The following is a 23516-nucleotide window of genomic DNA, read 5'->3' on the forward strand; positions in this document are numbered from 1 at the left end:
ATAAACCATAAATTTTTGGTGGAGTTTATAGGCCACATTTTTCGTATTCCCCATTAAAGTAGCATGGTTGGAATCCATAAACGCAATAAGGGTTAACGCTGCTCAGAGACTCCAAATGAATGTATTGGTTTATTTGTCCCTTTGTCCTATTGTGTTAGTAATGGGATTAAGAAGTAGCCGACTCTGGTGTAGAGAATTATATCATCCTATGATACACTGAGGAGATAATCCCATCCCATGGGTCTCCTTTCGCCCTATTGTTCCATCAAGACACTGTGGAGAGGATGTCTTTTTTTCATACTGTTAATTTTGGATTGAGTTATGCATCATAAAGCTGGCAGCCACTGCAATTATATATAGATCCCTCCATATTGGAATATCTTTATATCAAATGTTCTTAAGATTTTAGAGTTGTTTATCTAAAATCTGAACATTTTGTGATAACAGATGTTCCTATTCCCTCCATTCGGAAAAGGCGACCGGTGGAAGTTGTGGAGGTAGAGGAGGAAGAGGAGGTGGAGGCCGGACCCTCCCAGCCTATTGAGCCACCCCCACCAGATGTGGGAGAAGTGAAGGAGGTGCAAAGTGCTGTACCCTCCAGCACCACCCCATCTCAGGACTCGGAGGAAGAGGAGATGATCACCAGTCCCCGGCAGGAGGGTAAATATGTGCACATAGCAATATGATTATGTATCCATAACATGTACATAAACATTAAAAGGGCCGACAATGAGGCAACAACATACACTCTAGTAATACAAAAAAAGAACACTGGCCAATAACTCTTTAATCTACTTTAAAACGATTGATTTAACAAATAAATAATATTAAACTCAATTGAATTATCATTAACAAACAAAATAAAATTATAATGTACTGAAATTTAACTAACTAATATACCAAATAATGATCATAAAGATCACTAACTTACGTATTGAGATTTAAATCGTCAATGTGTATAAAGACTTTAAATAAAAATAAAAGTAAACAATAGACAAACAGACATATTTTGTACTGCCGTCTACATATCGACTGTCTATATAAAAATATCATATGAGATTACCCCTCCGGTGAACAATTAAAATATTTTTTTATTCTTTTTTATTAAACGAAAATATGAATTTATTTAACCTAACATCACTAAAAGTGTAACACCAAGCTAGCTAGAGGCATATGCCCCACAAAATAGTAACAATCGGTCAGTGAATTCTGCTAAAAATGAGACCCAACCGTTAGACAATTGTCACATAAAATCAATAATTTTGCTCTCAAAATAAGGAGACAGTAAAACATGAATTGTTTTTGGTTCAACAATGCTTTTATTGTGTAAAGACAATTTAGTATAAAATAAGGAAAAATAGTAGGTTTGGCCGCACCTGTAACAACCAGATGTCTAAAAATATCATACCAAATAACCCCTTAGTTGGACACCTTTTTAAAAAAAAAATTACAACTGTTTAAAAAGACAATTTTATGGACAGCTTTTCTCACAAAAACATGTAATAGCAAGCGATCATAAAGTCATATCCACCACAAATTAAAGGTTTAATAAGAGTTGCAAATAATGTTAATTTTAATTTTTTTTCAAACAGGAATGAAGACATTGAAGGCCAAATTGGCCAAATTGCAAAGGGCGCATCTCCATGATATGCGGGCCGTTAATGAGCGCTTGAAGGGCATGGAGGAGAAGCAACGCAAGGCCATGAAGGAGGTGCATGAGATTATCATGTTTTTGGAGAAATTGCCTTAATTAAATATTTTTTTTTTCTACTAAGTTATATAAATCGTTTGTACAGTTATAACGTGTATTGTGTTTTTTGTAATATTGCTCGGTTTTACTGTAATAGCTCGGCCTAAATCAGCCAGAACTGACAGCAGCCGGTAAATACATGTCAAATACATATAGGGTCCATTCACACGTCTGTTAAATGTGTCCGCAGAAGTAAGTGTCAGCCATTACAGGCCTCAAAAATTAGCCGACATGCGTTCCCCTGACAGCAAATAACTTTGTATTCTGTTGCTGATGGTACATTTGGCATTCACAGGATACAGAAGTAAGTGTCAGCCATTACAGGCCTCAAAAATTAGCCGACAGGCGTTCCCCTGACGGCAAATAACTTTGTATTCTGTTGCTGGTGGTACATTAGGCATTCACAGGATACATAAGTAAGTGTCGGCCGTTACAGGCCCCAAAAATTGGGCATTCAACGTACATAAAAGGCATTTTATGCCGCTGTCTTTACCGAAGACAGGGACCATAAATTGTTATGGGTGGTGGCGGATATGGGCTGTTATGAGGAATTTTAAACAAACATGGTCTACTGTTCACATGTGTTGAATTCCTCAGAGATTCATGCCTCATTCATTTTTAGAAATGTGAGGTAGTCAACACTGTCGTGAGCTAGGCAAGTCCGCTTATCGGTCACGATCCCCCCAGCTGCGCTGAACGTCCTTTCGGACAGGACACTTGATAAGGGGCAAGCCAACAGTTCCATTGCAAATTGTGCAAGTTCTGGCCAGAGGTCAAGCCTGCCCACCCAGTAATCCAGGGGTTCATCACGTCTCAGAGCGTCCAAATCGGCCGTTAAACCGATGTAGTCGGACACCTGCCGGTCTAGGCGTTCCCTGAGGCTGTATCCGGAGGACAGCTGTCGATGGGTCGGCTAAAAGAATGTTTTCATATCAGAAGTGACCGACACATCTTCAAACCGCCCTCTTCTTGCAGTCGCTGTTGTATTGGTACCCACAACTGTTTCTCTGTGAGTGGAAACTCTTCTGCCAGCGCCCAAAAAAGCAGAATGCAGCATTTCTCTAAGCAAGGCCTGGAAGTGCTGTATTCTGACAACCCTCTGTGATGGTGGTAACATTTCCACCACTTTTTGTTTGTAACGGGGGTCTAAATACGTTGCCACCCAGTACTGGTCCTTGCCCTTTATGCTTTTTATACGGGGGTCCCTCTTAAAAGACTGGAGCATGAAGGCCCCCATTTGCACTAAACTGGAAGCATTGTAGTGGCCTGGCTCCTGCTCATCATCCAGGATAATGTCATCCTCGTTCTCCTCCCCCATCCACGGACAACACGAGGGATCCAAGAAAGGTTTAAAGCATGCTCTTCTTGATCCTCCTCCTCCCCGACACCATCCACCTCTGACTCCTCTTCAGACTCCTGTTGTTGACTTGTCTTAGATGGAGTAGCCTCCCCTGGGAATTTATCCAGCATTGCTACTTTCCTCATCTTCCTGCTCCTGCTCCATCAATGACACGACTTAATGCACACTCCAGAAAGAAGGCAAAAGGTACGATGTCACTGATGGCGCCCTGGCTGCGACTGACCAGTTTGGTGATCTCTTCAAAAGGCCGCAGAAGTCTGCATGTGTCGCGCATGAGCAGTCACTGGCGTGGTGAAAAAAAACCAAGCTCCCCAGAACCTGTTCTGCCGCAGAGTTCGTACAGGTAGACGTTAACTGCATGTTTCTGCAGGAGCAGCCTATCGAGCATATACAAGGTTGAGTTCCATCGCGTCGGACAGTCACAAATTAGACGTCTGACGGGCAGGTTGTGTCGCCGCTGGATTTCAGCAAGGCGAGCCATGGCCGTGTAAGATCTTCTGAAATGGCCCGTGATTTTCCTGGCCTGCCGTAAGACGTCCTGGACCCTGGGGAATTTGACAACGAATCACTGCACGACCAAGTTCAGGACATGTGCCATGCACGGCACGTGTGTAATTTTGCCCTGATTCTACGCGCTCAGCAGATTGGCACCGTTGTCGCACACCACATTACCAACTGTCAAATTGAGCGGTGTTAGCCACTGATCTGCCTGTGAACGCAAAGCTGAAAGGAGTGCAGGACCGGTGTGGCTCTTGGCTTCCAAGCACAACAAACGCAGCACAGCATGGCAACGTCTAACCTGGCATGTCAAATAGGTTCTGGGGATCTTGATTGGCGCAGCGGAAGAGACGGTAGCAGCGGAAAAGGAGGAGTCAGCTGAGGAAGAGAGGGAGGATGGAGTAGGAGGAGGAGAAGAAGAGCAGGCCTGCATGCAATCCGTGGCGGTAAAACCAAATCTACACGGGTGCCACGGGTTACATGCTTGACGGCCGTCAGAATGTTCACCCAGTGGGCAGTAAAAGTTATATACCTTCCCTGCCCGTGTTTGCTAGACCACGTGTCTGTGGTAAGATGTATCTTGGCAACGACACTGTGTGCCAGAGATACATTCACTTGCCGCTGAACGTGTCCATATAGCTCTGGGATACCCTTCTGCGAGAAATATTTCCTTCCTGGGACCTTCCATTGTGGTGTTCCAATGGCCATAAATTTTTGAAAGGCCTCCGAGTCCACAAGTTTATATGGCAGAAGTTGGCGGGCTATCAGTTCCGGCAAGCCAGCTGTCAACCGTTGGGCAAGAGGGTTATCCGGCGTCATCATTTTTTTTACGCTCTAACATTTGGGCCACGGAAGCCTGCCTTTTCCTGACAAACGTGAGAACGGCATGATGGGAGGTGGAGTGGAGGACAATTGGGAGGAGAGAGGAGAAGGAGAAGAGGCTGGACGGTGAAAGCCTGGAGTGTGGCTTTGTGGGTTCTGACGGCATTGCTCCCACTGGGCTCAGTGATGTGAGGCCAGGTGCCTTCTTAAGGCGGTCGTCCCTAGGTGAGTGTTGGGCTTACCGCGCCTTATGCGTTGATTGCAAAGGCTGCAGATGGCAACACTATTGTAAGCAGCTGAAACATAAAAAAAAGCCCACACTGCGGAACCATGTGCCAGCGTCCTGGGAGTGCCAGATGTGACCGTACATGGTTGTTGGCTCGCTCCTGATACATTAGCAGTCTGGTTTGTCCCTCCTGTGCAATGTAAGTTCGGCCTGCTTCTCCTTCCTATCTGCTGGTCCATCTCTCCCTCTGAACTCCCCTCCTCTTCCTCTCTTGTGGGCACCCACGTTACGTCCATAGACACGTCATCATCTACGTCACCTTCCCCACCACTAACGTTAGAGATCTCTGAGTAGGCAGCAACAGCGGGGACCAACCTCCTTGGGCTGATCTGAGTACTGTCGTCAGACTGAGTGGCGGCTGTTGCACTTGCTACCTCCTCTTCCTGATGCCAAGAATGGCTGCGCATCGGAAATGTCTTGTGATGGATCGGAAAATAATTCCTGTGACTCAAGTCGAGGGTATATGATGGTGGTGGTGTTGGTGATGGTGTCTTTGGGGGTGCACACAGCAGAGAGTAAAGAGGGTGCAGATAGGGAGGATGAGGAGGGTACAGAAGTGGAAGGCTGAGTGAGCCACTCAACCAAGTCTGGTGCGTCCTTTGACGAAATTGAACGCACCTTCTGCAACTTCCCACTTTGGCTCCTGCCCTACCCCTACCAGCCCTGTGAAAGGGCCTGCCTCTTCCTCTGCCTGTCATTTTTTAAATGTCCCGGTGACAAAAGTCTATAGAGAAGCGCAGTGTATCTGGAAGAAGGTATATAACACCCTGCTTCTATATGTCGTTTTGGTGTCAACTGGTCTATACTCACACCAGTTTAAAAAAAATATATATATTTTAAATTTTATCACTGTGTCTAGCAGAGGTAACGCAGTGAAAGCCGCTAAATTTCTCCAGTAGTGTATTAGTAGATAATACCCTGCTTCTATATGTCATTTTGGTGTCAACTGGTCTATACTCACACCAGTTTAAAAAAAAAATTGTTCACTAAAGCACCTTATTTCCAGCAGTCTTCTTTTTACTTTATTTTGTTTTGTCCTTTTGATCTAAAAGCGCTTTTTATGTTATGCTAATGAGGCTCCAAGGTGCCCAGAGGGGCGTTTTTTTCCCTCTCCGGTGCCCAGTGACGCCCCCCTGCAGTGCCCAAGAACGCCTCCTGATCCTCAAATAACCTCCCACAGCCCGGCAAACGGTTCCGCCCCCTCCCCACGTCATAGTCTACCTTATAGAAATGCCCCGTCCTTCTTCCTGTCGGCGGCCAGAAAACTTGCGCAGGCGCAGTACCGCCTGCGGCCTGCGCCTGCACGATCATCAACCTCCTCAGGGCAACAGCGCTCAGGTTACATCACTGGGCTCGGCGCATGCCCAGTGAGACTTTTGAGGCTGTTGCCCTCAGGAGGTTGATGATCGCGCAGGCGCAGGCCGCGGGCGGTACTGCGCCTGCGCAAGTTTTCTGGCCGCCGACAGGAAGAAGGACGGGGCATTTCTATAAGGTAGACTATGACGTGGGGAGGGGGCGGAACCGTTTGCCGGGCTGTGGGAGGTTATTTGAGGATCAGGAGGCGTTCTTGGGCACTGCAGGGGGGCGTCACTGGGCACCGGGGAGGGAAAAAAACGCCCCTCTGGGCACCTTGGAGCCTCATTAGCATAACATAAAAAGCGCTTTTAGATCAAAAGGACAAAACAAAATAAAGTAAAAAGAAGACTGCTGGAAATAAGGTGCTTTAGTGAACAATTTTTTTTTTAAACTGGTGTGAGTATAGACCAGTTGACACCAAAATGACATATAGAAGCAGGGTATTATTTACTAATACACTACTGGAGAAATTTAGCGGCTTTCACTGCGTTACCTCTGCTAGACACAGTGATAAAATTTAAAATATATATGACCTAACTTTGATCCTACATTGTGGCGTGGCGGGGGTTAATCGGAACAGGATGTCTGCTTAAAATCATTCAGCGGGCATACTGTCACAACGCCGGGGGGGGGTCCTGTGACCCCCTCCGTGTCGGCGATCGCCTCAAACCGCAGGTCAATTCAGACCTGCAGTTTGCGGTTTTACCTTATCCGGCGGGCGGCGATGCCATCGAGTCCCCATGCGGCTGTAGGGGGAACCCGATGGCATGGAAGTCAGCGCAATGCCTTCCTTAGGCATCTGCGCTGCCTTCCGGTGATGAGCCTGTGAGATCCAGCCCCCTGGATCTCACAAACCGGAAGCTGTATGAGTAATACAAATTGTATTACAGTGAAAAATTTAACCCCTTAAAGGGAGTCTGTCACCACATTTGAGCCTATTAGACAGATCCAATAGCGTTAATAGTGCCACCCAGAAGTTTAAAACGGTACCTTTGTTGCATATACCGGAGTCTTGTTTGAGCCAAAAATGAACTTTGTAGGTTCTGTAAATGCGCCGTCTCAAGTGCCCAGGGCGGCGTCTCAATCTTCCGAGCCCAAGACCGGACCTCCCCAACGGCTCATAACCCCGCCCTCCTTGTGCCTCTGCCCGCCCGTTTACACTCCTCCTCTCTCCTGCGGCGCAGTGGAAAAGGAGAGAGGAGGAGTGTAAACGGGCGGGCAGAGGCACAAGGAGGGCGGGGTTATGAGCCGTTGGGGAGGTCCGGTCTTGGGCTCGGAAGATTGAGACGCCGCCCTGGGCACTTGAGACGGCGCATTTACAGAACCTACAAAGTTCATTTTTGGCTCAAACAAGACTCCGGTATATGCAACAAAGGTACCGTTTTAAACTTCTGGGTGGCACTATTAACGCTATTGGATCTGTCTAATAGGCTCAAATGTGGTGACAGACTCCCTTTAAGGACTCAGCCCTATTTACTCCAATACAGAAGTTTTGGAGTGCATTGTAAAAGGGATTAGACCCCCAAAAGTTGAAGTCCCAAAGTGGGACAAAAAATAAAGTGAAAAAAATTTGTAAAAAATAGGGGGGGGGGGGAAAGTAGACATATTAGGTATCGACCGGCTCTATAAACATATCACATGACCAATGGGGAACCACTGAGATGAACACCGTAAAAAATAAAAAATAAAAACTGTGCTAAATAAACAATTTTTTTGTCACCTTACATCACAAAAAGTACAACAGCAAGCGATCAAAAAGGCATTTGCCCACCATAATAGTACCAATCTAACCGTCGCCTAATCCCGCAAAAAATTAGCCCCTACCTGAGACAATCACCCAAAAAATAAAAAACTATGGGTCAGAATATGGAGACACTAAAACATCATTTATTTTGTTTTGAAAAAGCTGTTATTGTGTAAAACTTACATAAATTTAAAAAAGTATACATATTAGGTATCGCCGTGTCCGTATAGACCGGCTATATAAAAATATCACATGACCTAACCCCTCAGATAAACACCGTAAAAAATAAAAAATCTAAACTGTGCTAAATAAACTATTTTTTGTCACCTTATATCACAAAAAGAATAATAGCAAGCGATCAAAAAGTCATATGCACCTCAAAATAGTGCCAATCAAACCGTCATCTCATCCCCCAAAAAATGAGACCCTACCTAAGATAATCGCCCAAAAACTGAAAATATGGAGACACTAAAACATGATTTTTTTTTTTTGTTTCAAAAATGATATTATTGTGTAAAACTTACATAAAAGAAATATATATACATATTAGGTATCGCCGAGTCCGTATCGACCGGCTCTATAAAAATATCACATGACCTAACCCCTCAGGTGAATACCATAAAAAAGTAAAAAAACAAAAACTGTGCTAAATAAACCATTTTTTGTCACCTTTCATCACAAAAAGTGTAATAGCAAGCGATCAAAAAGTCATATGCACCACAAAACAGTGCCAATAATACCGTCATCTCATCCCGCAAAAATCATTCCCTACCCAAGGTAATCGTCCAAAAACTAAAAAAAAATGATGGCTTTGACTATGAAAACACTAAAACATGATTTTTTTTTGCTTCAAAAATGAAACCATTGTGTAAAACTTACATAAATAAAAAAAAGTATACATATTAGGTATCGCAGCATCCGTAATAACTTGCTCTATAAAAATATCACATGACCTAACCCCTCAGGTGAATACCGTAAAAAAAAAAAAAAAAACTGTGCTAAATAAACCATTTTTGTCACCTTACATCACAAAAAGTGTAATAGCAAGCGATCAAAAAGTCATATGCACCACAAAATAGTGCCAATAAAACCATCATCTCATCCCGCAAAAATCATACCCTACCCAAGGTAATCGCCCAAAAATTTAAAAAATTATGGCTCTCAGACTATGGAAACACTAAAACATGATTTTTTTGTTTTAAAAAAGAGATCATTGTGTAAAACTTGCATAAATAAAGAAAATGGATACAAATTAGGTATCGCCGCATCCATGACATCCTGGTCTATAAAAATATCACATGATCTAACCTGTCAGATGAATGTTGTAAATAACAAAAAATAAAAACGGTGCGAAAACAGCTATTTGTTGTTACCTTGCCTCACAAAAAGTGTAATATAGAGCAACCAAAAATCATATGTACCCTAAACTAGTACCAACAAAACTGCCACCCTATCACGTAGTTTCTAAAATGGGGTTACTTTTTTAGAGTTTCTACTCCTAGGGGGGCTTCAAATGGGACAAATGGGTAAAAAAAAACAGTCCAGCAAAATCTGCCTTCCAAAAACCGTATGGCATTCCTTTCCTTCTGCGCCCTGCCGTAAGCCCGTACAGAAGTTTACGACCACATATTGGGTGTTTCTGTAAACTAAAGAATCAGGGCCATAAATATTGAGCTGTTAATTCTTTCTTTGTTACTGGGAAAAATGGATTAAAATGGAAAATTTGCCAAAAAATTGAAATTCTGAAATTTAATCTCCATTTGCCAATAACTCTTGTGGAACACCTAAAGGGTTGACGACGTTTGTAAAATCTGTTTTGAATACCTTGAGGGGTGTAGTTTCTTAGATGTGGTCACTTTTATGGAGTTTCTACTCTAGGAGTGCATCAGGGGGGCTTCAAATGGGACATGGTGTCAAAAAAAACAGTCCAGCAAAACCTGCCTTCCAAAAACTGTATGGCATTCCTTTCCTTCTGTGCCCTGCCGTGTGCCCGTACAGCAGTTTACGACCACATATTGGGTGTTTCTGTAAACTACAGAATCAGGGCCATAAATATTGAGTTGCTTTGTAACTGGAAAAAAATTATTAAAATGGAAAATCTGCAAAAAAAGTGAAATTTTGAAATTGTATCTCTATTTTCCATTAATTCTTGTGGAACACCTAAAGGGTTAATAAAGTTTGTAAAATCAGTTTTGAATACCTTGAGGGGTTTAGTTTATAGAATGGGGTCATTTTTGGGTGGTTTCTATTATTTAAGCCTCGCAAAGTGACTTCAGACCTGAACTGGTCACTAAAATTTGGGTTTTTTAAAATTTTTGAAAAATTTCAAGATTTGCTTCTAAACTTCTAAGCCTTGTAACATCCCCAAAAAATAAAATATCATTACCAAAATGATCCAAACATGAAGTAGACATATGGGGAATGTAAAGCAATAACTATTTTTGGAGGTATTACTATGTATTATAGAAGTAAAGAAATTGGAACTTGGAAATTTGCAATTTTTTACAAATTTTTGGAAAATTTGGTATTTTTTTATAAATAAAAATGAATTTTTTTACTTCATTTTACCAGTGTCATGAAGTACAATATGTGACGAAAAAACAATCTCAGAATGGCCTGGATAAGTCAAAGCTAGAGTTGAGCGAACACCTGGATGTTCGGGTTCGAGAAGTTCGGCCGAACTTCACGGAAATGTTCGGGTTCGGGATCCGAACCCGAACCGAACTTCGTCCCGAACCCGAACCCCATTGAAGTAAATAGGGACCCGAACTTTTGGGCACTAAAAAGGCTGTAAAACAGCCCAGGAAAGAGCTAGAGGGCTGCAAAAGGCAGCAACATGTAGGTAAATCCCCTGCAAACAAATTTGGATAGGGAAATGAATTAAAATAAAAATTAAAAAAATAAAAATGACCCAATATCAATTGGACAGAGGTCCCATAGCAGAGAATCTGGCTTCACGTCAGCAGAGAATCAGTCTCTTCATGCCATAGCAAAGAATCTGGCTTCATGTCAGCACAGAATCAGTCTCTTCATGCCATAACAGAGAATCTGGCTTCATGTCAGCACAGAATCAGACTTCATGTCATAGCAGAGAATCAGGCTTCACGTCACCCACCACTGGAACAGGCCACTGTCACACATTTAGGCCCCGGCACCCAGACAGAGGAGAGAGGTCCCGTAACAGAGAATCTGGCCTTATGTCAGCGCAGAATCTGTCTTCATGTCATAGCAGAGAATCAGGCTTCACGTCACCCACCACTGGAACAGGCCACTGTCACACATTTAGGCCCCGGCACCCAGACAGAGGAGAGAGGTCCTGTAACAGAGAATCTGGCCTTATGTCAGCACAGAATCTGTCTTCATGTCATAGCAGAGAATCAGGCATCACGTCACCCACCACTGGAACAGGCCACTGTCACACATTTAGGCCCCTGGCACCCAGACAGAGGAGAGCGGTCCCGTAACAGAGAATCTGGCCTTATGTCAGCGCAGAATCTGTCTTCATGTCATAGCAGAGAATCAGGCATCACGTCACCCACCACTGGAACAGGCCACTGTCACACATTTAGGCCCCGGCACCCAGACAGAGGAGAGAGGTCCTGTAACAGAGAATCTGGCCTTATGTCAGCACAGAATCTGTCTTCATGTCATAGCAGAGAATCAGGCATCACGTCACCAACCACTGGAACAGGCCACTGTCACACATTTAGGCCCAGGCACCCAGACAGAGGAGAGCGGTCCCGTAACAGAGAATCTGGCCTTATGTCAGCGCAGAATCTGTCTTCATGTCATAGCAGAGAATCAAGCTTCACGTCACCCACCACTGGAACAGGCCACTGTCACATATTTAGGCCCAGGCACCCAGGCAGAGGAGAGAGGTCGCGTAACAGAGAATCTGGCTTCATGTCAGCACAGAATAAGTCTTCATGTCATAGCAGAGAATCAGGCATCACGTCACCCACCACTGGAACAGGCCACTGTCACACATTTAGGCCCAGGCACCCAGGCAGAGGAGAGAGGTCTCGTAACAGAGAATCTGGCCTTATGTCAGCGCAGAATCAGTCTTCATGTCATAGCAGAGAATCAGGCTTCACGTCACCCACCACTGGAACAGGCCACTGTCACACATTTAGGCCCAGGCACCCAGGCAGAGGAGAGAGGTCGCGTAACAGAGAATCTGGCCTTATGTCAGCACAGAATCTGTCTTCATGTCATAGCAGAGAATCAGGCATCACGTCACCCACCACTGGAACAGGCCACTGTCACACATTTAGGCCCAGGCACCCAGGCAGAGGAGAGAGGTCCCGTAACAGAGAATCTGGCCTTATGTCAGCGCAGAATCTGTCTTCATGTCATAGCAGAGAATCAGGCATCACGTCACCCACCACTGGAACAGGCCACTGTCACACATTTAGGCCCCGGCACCCAGACAGAGGAGAGAGGTCCTGTAACAGAGAATCTGGCCTTATGTCAGCACAGAATCTGTCTTCATGTCATAGCAGAGAATCAGGCATCACGTCACCCACCACTGGAACAGGCCACTGTCACACATTTAGGCCCAGGCACCCAGGCAGAGGAGAGAGGTCCCGTAACAGAGAATCTGGCCTTATGTCAGCGCAGAATCAGTCGTCATGTCATAGCAGAGAATCAGGCTTCACGTCACCCACCACTGGAACAGGCCACTGTCACATATTTAGGCCCAGGCACCCAGGCAGAGGAGAGAGGTCGCGTAACAGAGAATCTGGCTTCATGTCAGCACAGAATAAGTCTTCATGTCATAGCAGAGAATCAGGCATCACGTCACCCACCACTGGAACAGGCCACTGTCACACATTTAGGCCCAGGCACCCAGGCAGAGGATAGAGGTCCCGTAACAGAGAATCTGGCCTTATGTCAGCGCAGAATCAGTCTTTATGTCATAGCAGAGAATCAGGCTATACGTCACCCACCACTCGAACAGGCCACTGTAACACATTTAGGCCCAGGCACCCAGGCAGAGGAGAGAGGTCCCGTAACAGAGAATCTGGCCTTATGTCAGCACAGAATCTGTCTTCATGTCATAGCAGAGAATCAGGCATCACGTCACCCACCACTGGAACAGGCCACTGTCACACATTTAGGCCCAGGCACCCAGGCAGAGGAGAGAGGTCGCGTAACAGAGAATCTGGCTTCATGTCAGCACAGAATAAGTCTTCATGTCATAGCAGAGAATCAGGCATCACGTCACCCACCACTGGAACAGGCCACTGTCACACATTTAGGCCCAGGCACCCAGGCAGAGGAGAGAGGTCCCGTAACAGTGAATCTGGCCTTATGTCAGCGCAGAATCTGTCTTCATGTCATAGCAGAGAATCAGGCATCACGTCACCCACCACTGGAACAGGCCACTGTCACACATTTAGGCCCCGGCACCCAGACAGAGGAGAGAGGTCCTGTAACAGAGAATCTGGCCTTATGTCAGCACAGAATCTGTCTTCATGTCATAGCAGAGAATCAGGCATCACGTCACCCACCACTGGAACAGGCCACTGTCACACATTTAAGCCCAGGCACCCAGGCAGAGGAGAGAGGTCCCGTAACAGAGAATCTGGCCTTATGTCAGCGCAGAATCAGTCTTTATGTCATAGCAGAGAATCAGGCTTCACGTCACCCACCACTGGAACAGGCCACTGTCACACATTTAGGCCCAGGCACCCAGGCAGAGGAGAGAGGTCCCGTAACAGAGAATCTGGCCTTATGTCAGCACAGAATCTGTCTTCATGTCATAGCAGAGAATCAGGCATCACGTCACCCACCACTGGAACAGGCCACTGTCACACATTTAGGCCCAGGCACCCAGGCAGAGGAGAGAGGTCCCGTAACAGAGAATCTGGCCTTATGTCAGCGCAGAATCAGTCTTTATGTCATAGCAGAGAATCAGGCTTTACGTCACCCACCACTGGAACAGGCCACTGTCACACATTTAGGCCCAGGCACCCAGGCAGAGGAGAGAGGTCCCGTAACAGAGAATCTGGCCTTATGTCAGCACAGAATCTGTCTTCATGTCATAGCAGAGAATCAGGCATCACGTCACCCACCACTGGAACAGGCCACTGTCACACATTTAGGCCCAGGCACCCAGACAGAGGAGAGAGGTCCTGTAACAGAGAATCTGGCCTTATGTCAGCACAGAATCTGTCTTCATGTCATAGCAGAGAATCAGGCATCACGTCACCCACCACTGGAACAGGCCACTGTCACACATTTAGGCCCAGGCACCCAGACAGAGGAGAGCGGTCCCGTAACAGAGAATCTGGCCTTATGTCAGCGCAGAATCTGTCTTCATGTCATAGCAGAGAATCAAGCTTCACGTCACCCACCACTGGAACAGGCCACTGTCACATATTTAGGCCTAGGCACCCAGGCAGAGGAGAGAGGTCGCGTAACAGAGAATCTGGCTTCATGTCAGCACAGAATAAGTCTTCATGTCTTAGCAGAGAATCAGGCATCACGTCACCCACCACTGGAACAGGCCACTGTCACACATTTAGGCCCAGGCACCCAGGCAGAGGAGAGAGGTCCCGTAACAGAGAATCTGGCCTTATGTCAGCGCAGAATCAGTCTTCATGTCATAGCAGAGAATCAGGCTTCACGTCACCCACCACTGGAACAGGCCACTGTCACACATTTAGGCCCAGGCACCCAGGCAGAGGAGAGAGGTCCCGTAACAGAGAATCTGGCCTTATGTCAGCACAGAATCTGTCTTCATGTCATAGCAGAGAATCAGGCATCACGTCACCCACCACTGGAACAGGCCACTGTCACACATTTAGGCCCAGGCACCCAGGCAGAGGAGAGAGGTCCCGTAACAGAGAATCTGGCCTTATGTCAGCGCAGAATCTGTCTTCATGTCATAGCAGAGAATCAGGCATCACGTCACCCACCACTGGAACAGGCCACTGTCACACATTTAGGCCCCGGCACCCAGACAGAGGAGGGAGGTCCTGTAACAGAGAATCTGGCCTTATGTCAGCACAGAATCTGTCTTCATGTCATAGCAGAGAATCAGGCTTCACGTCACCCACCACTGGAACAGGCCACTGTCACACATTTAGGCCCAGGCACCCAGGCAGAGGAGAGAGGTCCCGTAACAGAGAATCTGGCCTTATGTCAGCGCAGAATCAGTCGTCATGTCATAGCAGAGAATCAGGCTTCACGTCACCCACCACTGGAACAGGCCACTGTCACATATTTAGGCCCAGGCACCCAGGCAGAGGAGAGAGGTCGCGTAACAGAGAATCTGGCTTCATGTCAGCACAGAATAAGTCTTCATGTCATAGCAGAGAATCAGGCATCACGTCACCCACCACTGGAACAGGCCACTGTCACACATTTAGGCCCAGGCACCCAGGCAGAGGAGAGAGGTCCCGTAACAGAGAATCTGGCCTTATGTCAGCGCAGAATCAGTCTTTATGTCATAGCAGAGAATCAGGCTTTACGTCACCCACCACTGGAACAGGCCACTGTCACACATTTAGGCCCAGGCACCCAGGCAGAGGAGAGAGGTCCCGTAACAGAGAATCTGGCCTTATGTCAGCAAAGAATCTGTCTTCATGTCATAGCAGAGAATCAGGCATCACGTCACCCACCACTGGAACAGGCCACTGTCACAAATTTAGGCCCAGGCACCCAGGCAAAGGAGAGAGGTCCCGTAACAGAGAATCTGGCCTTATGTCAGCGCAGAATCAGTCTTCATGTCATAGCAGAGAATCAGGCTTCACGTCACCCACCACTGGAACAGGCCACTGTCACACATTTAGGCCCCAGCACCCAGACAGAGGAGAGAGGTCCTGTAACAGAGAATCTGGCCTTATGTCAGCACAGAATCTGTCTTCATGTCATAGCAGAGAATCAGGCATCATGTCACCCACCACTGGAACAGGCCACTGTCACACATTTAGGCCCAGGCACCCAGACAGAGGAGAGCGGTCCCGTAACAGAGAATCTGGCCTTATGTCAGCGCAGAATCTGTCTTCATGTCATAGCAGAGAATCAGGCATCACTTCACCCACCACTGGAACAGGCCACTGTCACACATTTAGGCCCCGGCACCCAGACAGAGGAGAGAGGTCCTGTAACAGAGAATCTGGCCTTATGTCAGCACAGAATCTGTCTTCATGTCATAGCAGAGAATCAGGCATCACGTCACCCACCACTGGAACAGGCCACTGTCACACATTTAGGCCCAGGCACCCAGACAGAGGAGAGCGGTCCCGTAACAGAGAATCTGGCCTTATGTCAGCGCAGAATCTGTCTTCATGTCATAGCAGAGAATCAAGCTTCACGTCACCCACCACTGGAACAGGCCACTGTCACATATTTAGGCCCAGGCACCCAGGCAGAGGAGAGAGGTCGCGTAACAGAGAATCTGGCTTCATGTCAGCACAGAATAAGTCTTCATGTCATAGCAGAGAATCAGGCATCTTGTCACCCACCACTGGAACAGGCCACTGTCACACATTTAGGCCCAGGCACCCAGGCAGAGGAGAGAGGTCCCGTAACAGAGAATCTGGCCTTATGTCAGCGCAGAATCTGTCTTCATGTCATAGCAGAGAATCAGGCATCATGTCACCCACCACTGGAACAGGCCACTGTCACACATTTAGGCCCCGGCACCCAGACAGAGGAGAGAGGTCCTGTAACAGAGAATCTGGCCTTATGTCAGCACAGAATCTGTCTTCATGTCATAGCAGAGAATCAGGCATCACGTCACCCACCACTGGAACAGGCCACTGTCACACATTTAGGCCCCGGCACCCAGACAGAGGAGAGCGGTCCCGTAACAGAGAATCTGGCCTTATGTCAGCACAGAATCTGTCTTCATGTCATAGCAGAGAATCAGGCATCACGTCACCAACCACTGGAACAGGCCACTGTCACACATTTAGGCCCAGGCACCCAGACAGAGGAGAGCGGTCCCGTAACAGAGAATCTGGCCTTATGTCAGCGCAGAATCTGTCTTCATGTCATAGCAGAGAATCAAGCTTCACGTCACCCACCACTGGAACAGGCCACTGTCACATATTTAGGCCCAGGCACCCAGGCAGAGGAGAGAGGTCGCGTAACAGAGAATCTGGCTTCATGTCAGCACAGAATAAGTCTTCATGTCATAGCAGAGAATCAGGCATCACGTCACCCACCACTGGAACAGGCCACTGTCACACATTTAGGCCCAGGCACCCAGGCAGAGGAGAGAGGTCTCGTAACAGAGAATCTGGCCTTATGTCAGCGCAGAATCAGTCTTCATGTCATAGCAGAGAATCAGGCTTCACGTCACCCACCACTGGAACAGGCCACTGTCACACATTTAGGCCCAGGCACCCAGGCAGAGGAGAGAGGTCGCGTAACAGAGAATCTGGCCTTATGTCAGCACAGAATCTGTCTTCATGTCATAGCAGAGAATCAGGCATCACGTCACCCACCACTGGAACAGGCCACTGTCACACATTTAGGCCCAGGCACCCAGGCAGAGGAGAGAGGTCCCGTAACAGAGAATCTGGCCTTATGTCAGCGCAGAATCTGTCTTCATGTCATAGCAGAGAATCAGGCATCACGTCACCCACCACTGGAACAGGCCACTGTCACACATTTAGGCCCCGGCACCCAGACAGAGGAGAGAGGTCCTGTAACAGAGAATCTGGCCTTATGTCAGCACAGAATCTGTCTTCATGTCATAGCAGAGAATCAGGCATCACGTCACCCACCACTGGAACAGGCCACTGTCACACATTTAGGCCCCGGCACCCAGACAGAGGAGAGCGGTCCCGTAACAGAGAATCTGGCCTTATGTCAGCACAGAATCTGTCTTCATGTCATAGCAGAGAATCAGGCATCACGTCACCAACCACTGGAACAGGCCACTGTCACACATTTAGGCCCAGGCACCCAGACAGAGGAGAGCGGTCCCGTAACAGAGAATCTGGCCTTATGTCAGCGCAGAATCTGTCTTCATGTCATAGCAGAGAATCAAGCTTCACGTCACCCACCACTGGAACAGGCCACTGTCACATATTTAGGCCCAGGCACCCAGGCAGAGGAGAGAGGTCGCGTAACAGAGAATCTGGCTTCATGTCAGCACAGAATAAGTCTTCATGTCATAGCAGAGAATCAGGCATCACGTCACCCACCACTGGAACAGGCCACTGTCACACATTTAGGCCCAGGCACCCAGGCAGAGGAGAGAGGTCTCGTAACAGAGAATCTGGCCTTATGTCAGCGCAGAATCAGTCTTCATGTCATAGCAGAGAATCAGGCTTCACGTCACCCACCACTGGAACAGGCCACTGTCACACATTTAGGCCCAGGCACCCAGGCAGAGGAGAGAGGTCGCGTAACAGAGAATCTGGCCTTATGTCAGCACAGAATCTGTCTTCATGTCATAGCAGAGAATCAGGCATCACGTCACCCACCACTGGAACAGGCCACTGTCACACATTTAGGCCCAGGCACCCAGGCAGAGGAGAGAGGTCCCGTAACAGAGAATCTGGCCTTATGTCAGCGCAGAATCTGTCTTCATGTCATAGCAGAGAATCAGGCATCACGTCACCCACCACTGGAACAGGCCACTGTCACACATTTAGGCCCCGGCACCCAGACAGAGGAGAGAGGTCCTGTAACAGAGAATCTGGCCTTATGTCAGCACAGAATCTGTCTTCATGTCATAGCAGAGAATCAGGCATCACGTCACCCACCACTGGAACAGGCCACTGTCACACATTTAGGCCCAGGCACCCAGGCAGAGGAGAGAGGTCCCGTAACAGAGAATCTGGCCTTATGTCAGCGCAGAATCAGTCGTCATGTCATAGCAGAGAATCAGGCTTCACGTCACCCACCACTGGAACAGGCCACTGTCACATATTTAGGCCCAGGCACCCAGGCAGAGGAGAGAGGTCGCGTAACAGAGAATCTGGCTTCATGTCAGCACAGAATAAGTCTTCATGTCATAGCAGAGAATCAGGCATCACGTCACCCACCACTGGAACAGGCCACTGTCACACATTTAGGCCCAGGCACCCAGGCAGAGGATAGAGGTCCCGTAACAGAGAATCTGGCCTTATGTCAGCGCAGAATCAGTCTTTATGTCATAGCAGAGAATCAGGCTATACGTCACCCACCACTCGAACAGGCCACTGTAACACATTTAGGCCCAGGCACCCAGGCAGAGGAGAGAGGTCCCGTAACAGAGAATCTGGCCTTATGTCAGCACAGAATCTGTCTTCATGTCATAGCAGAGAATCAGGCATCACGTCACCCACCACTGGAACAGGCCACTGTCACACATTTAGGCCCAGGCACCCAGGCAGAGGAGAGAGGTCGCGTAACAGAGAATCTGGCTTCATGTCAGCACAGAATAAGTCTTCATGTCATAGCAGAGAATCAGGCATCACGTCACCCACCACTGGAACAGGCCACTGTCACACATTTAGGCCCAGGCACCCAGGCAGAGGAGAGAGGTCCCGTAACAGAGAATCTGGCCTTATGTCAGCGCAGAATCTGTCTTCATGTCATAGCAGAGAATCAGGCATCACGTCACCCACCACTGGAACAGGCCACTGTCACACATTTAGGCCCCGGCACCCAGACAGAGGAGAGAGGTCCTGTAACAGAGAATCTGGCCTTATGTCAGCACAGAATCTGTCTTCATGTCATAGCAGAGAATCAGGCATCACGTCACCCACCACTGGAACAGGCCACTGTCACACATTTAAGCCCAGGCACCCAGGCAGAGGAGAGAGGTCCCGTAACAGAGAATCTGGCCTTATGTCAGCGCAGAATCAGTCTTTATGTCATAGCAGAGAATCAGGCTTCACGTCACCCACCACTGGAACAGGCCACTGTCACACATTTAGGCCCAGGCACCCAGGCAGAGGAGAGAGGTCCCGTAACAGAGAATCTGGCCTTATGTCAGCACAGAATCTGTCTTCATGTCATAGCAGAGAATCAGGCATCACGTCACCCACCACTGGAACAGGCCACTGTCACACATTTAGGCCCAGGCACCCAGGCAGAGGAGAGAGGTCCCGTAACAGAGAATCTGGCCTTATGTCAGCGCAGAATCAGTCTTTATGTCATAGCAGAGAATCAGGCTTTACGTCACCCACCACTGGAACAGGCCACTGTCACACATTTAGGCCCAGGCACCCAGGCAGAGGAGAGAGGTCCCGTAACAGAGAATCTGGCCTTATGTCAGCACAGAATCTGTCTTCATGTCATAGCAGAGAATCAGGCATCACGTCACCCACCACTGGAACAGGCCACTGTCACACATTTAGGCCCAGGCACCCAGACAGAGGAGAGAGGTCCTGTAACAGAGAATCTGGCCTTATGTCAGCACAGAATCTGTCTTCATGTCATAGCAGAGAATCAGGCATCACGTCACCCACCACTGGAACAGGCCACTGTCACACATTTAGGCCCAGGCACCCAGACAGAGGAGAGCGGTCCCGTAACAGAGAATCTGGCCTTATGTCAGCGCAGAATCTGTCTTCATGTCATAGCAGAGAATCAAGCTTCACGTCACCCACCACTGGAACAGGCCACTGTCACATATTTAGGCCTAGGCACCCAGGCAGAGGAGAGAGGTCGCGTAACAGAGAATCTGGCTTCATGTCAGCACAGAATAAGTCTTCATGTCTTAGCAGAGAATCAGGCATCACGTCACCCACCACTGGAACAGGCCACTGTCACACATTTAGGCCCAGGCACCCAGGCAGAGGAGAGAGGTCTCGTAACAGAGAATCTGGCCTTATGTCAGCGCAGAATCAGTCTTCATGTCATAGCAGAGAATCAGGCTTCACGTCACCCACCACTGGAACAGGCCACTGTCACACATTTAGGCCCAGGCACCCAGGCAGAGGAGAGAGGTCCCGTAACAGAGAATCTGGCCTTATGTCAGCACAGAATCTGTCTTCATGTCATAGCAGAGAATCAGGCATCACGTCACCCACCACTGGAACAGGCCACTGTCACACATTTAGGCCCAGGCACCCAGGCAGAGGAGAGAGGTCCCGTAACAGAGAATCTGGCCTTATGTCAGCGCAGAATCTGTCTTCATGTCATAGCAGAGAATCAGGCATCACGTCACCCACCACTGGAACAGGCCACTGTCACACATTTAGGCCCCGGCACCCAGACAGAGGAGGGAGGTCCTGTAACAGAGAATCTGGCCTTATGTCAGCACAGAATCTGTCTTCATGTCATAGCAGAGAATCAGGCATCACGTCACCCACCACTGGAACAGGCCACTGTCACACATTTAGGCCCAGGCACCCAGGCAGAGGAGAGAGGTCCCGTAACAGAGAATCTGGCCTTATGTCAGCGCAGAATCAGTCGTCATGTCATAGCAGAGAATCAGGCTTCACGTCACCCACCACTGGAACAGGCCACTGTCACATATTTAGGCCCAGGCACCCAGGCAGAGGAGAGAGGTCGCGTAACAGAGAATCTGGCTTCATGTCAGCACAGAATAAGTCTTCATGTCATAGCAGAGAATCAGGCATCACGTCACCCACCACTGGAACAGGCCACTGTCACACATTTAGGCCCAGGCACCCAGGCAGAGGAGAGAGGTCCCGTAACAGAGAATCTGGCCTTATGTCAGCGCAGAATCAGTCTTTATGTCATAGCAGAGAATCAGGCTTTACGTCACCCACCACTGGAACAGGCCACTGTCACACATTTAGGCCCAGGCACCCAGGCAGAGGAGAGAGGTCCCGTAACAGAGAATCTGGCCTTATGTCAGCAAAGAATCTGTCTTCATGTCATAGCAGAGAATCAGGCATCACGTCACCCACCACTGGAACAGGCCACTGTCACAAATTTAGGCCCAGGCACCCAGGCAAAGGAGAGAGGTCCCGTAACAGAGAATCTGGCCTTATGTCAGCGCAGAATCAGTCTTCATGTCATAGCAGAGAATCAGGCTTCACGTCACCCACCACTGGAACAGGCCACTGTCACACATTTAGGCCCCGGCACCCAGACAGAGGAGAGAGGTCCTGTAACAGAGAATCTGGCCTTATGTCAGCACAGAATCTGTCTTCATGTCATAGCAGAGAATCAGGCATCATGTCACCCACCACTGGAACAGGCCACTGTCACACATTTAGGCCCAGGCACCCAGACAGAGGAGAGCGGTCCCGTAACAGAGAATCTGGCCTTATGTCAGCGCAGAATCTGTCTTCATGTCATAGCAGAGAATCAGGCATCCCTTCACCCACCACTGGAACAGGCCACTGTCACACATTTAGGCCCCGGCACCCAGACAGAGGAGAGAGGTCCTGTAACAGAGAATCTGGCCTTATGTCAGCACAGAATCTGTCTTCATGTCATAGCAGAGAATCAGGCATCACGTCACCCACCACTGGAACAGGCCACTGTCACACATTTAGGCCCAGGCACCCAGACAGAGGAGAGCGGTCCCGTAACAGAGAATCTGGCCTTATGTCAGCGCAGAATCTGTCTTCATGTCATAGCAGAGAATCAAGCTTCACGTCACCCACCACTGGAACAGGCCACTGTCACATATTTAGGCCCAGGCACCCAGGCAGAGGAGAGAGGTCGCGTAACAGAGAATCTGGCTTCATGTCAGCACAGAATAAGTCTTCATGTCATAGCAGAGAATCAGGCATCACGTCACCCACCACTGGAACAGGCCACTGTCACACATTTAGGCCCAGGCACCCAGGCAGAGGAGAGAGGTCCCGTAACAGAGAATCTGGCCTTATGTCAGCGCAGAATCTGTCTTCATGTCATAGCAGAGAATCAGGCATCATGTCACCCACCACTGGAACAGGCCACTGTCACACATTTAGGCCCCGGCACCCAGACAGAGGAGAGAGGTCCTGTAACAGAGAATCTGGCCTTATGTCAGCACAGAATCTGTCTTCATGTCATAGCAGAGAATCAGGCATCACGTCACCCACCACTGGAACAGGCCACTGTCACACATTTAGGCCCAGGCACCCAGGCAGAGGAGAGAGGTCCCGTAACAGAGAATCTGGCCTTATGTCAGTGCAGAATCAGTCTTTATGTCATAGCAGAGAATCAGGCTTCACGTCACCCACCACTGGAACAGGCCACTGTCACACATTTAGGCCCAGGCACCCAGGCAGAGGAGAGAGGTCCCGTAACAGAGAATCTGGCCTTATGTCAGCGCAGAATCAGTCTTCATGTCATAGCAGAGAATCAGGCTTCACGTCACCCACCACTGGAACAGGCCACTGTCACACATTTAGGCCCCGGCACCCAGACAGAGGAGAGGTTCATTCAACTTTGGGTTGCCCCGCAATATAATGGTAAAATGAAATTAAAAATAGTATTGAATGAGGAAGTGCCCTGGAGTAGAATAATATATTGTTAAGGGGAGGTAGTTAATATCTAATCTGCACAAGTGATGGACAGGTCCTGTGGGATCCATGCCTGGTTCATTTTTATGAACGTCAGCTTGTCCACATTGGCTGTAGACAGGCGGCTGCGTTTGTCTGTAATGATGCCCCCTGCCGTGCTGAATACACGTTCAGACAAAACGCTGGCCGCCGGGCAGGCCAGCACCTCCAAGGCATAAAAGGCTAGTTCTGGCCACGTGGACAATTTGGAGACCCAGAAGTTGAATGAAGCCGAACCATCAGTCAGTACGTGGAGGGGTGTGCACAGGTACTGTTCC

The sequence above is a fragment of the Bufo bufo genome, chromosome 5 (assembly GCF_905171765.1).
Source record: "Bufo bufo chromosome 5, aBufBuf1.1, whole genome shotgun sequence".
Classification (NCBI taxonomy): domain Eukaryota; kingdom Metazoa; phylum Chordata; class Amphibia; order Anura; family Bufonidae; genus Bufo; species Bufo bufo.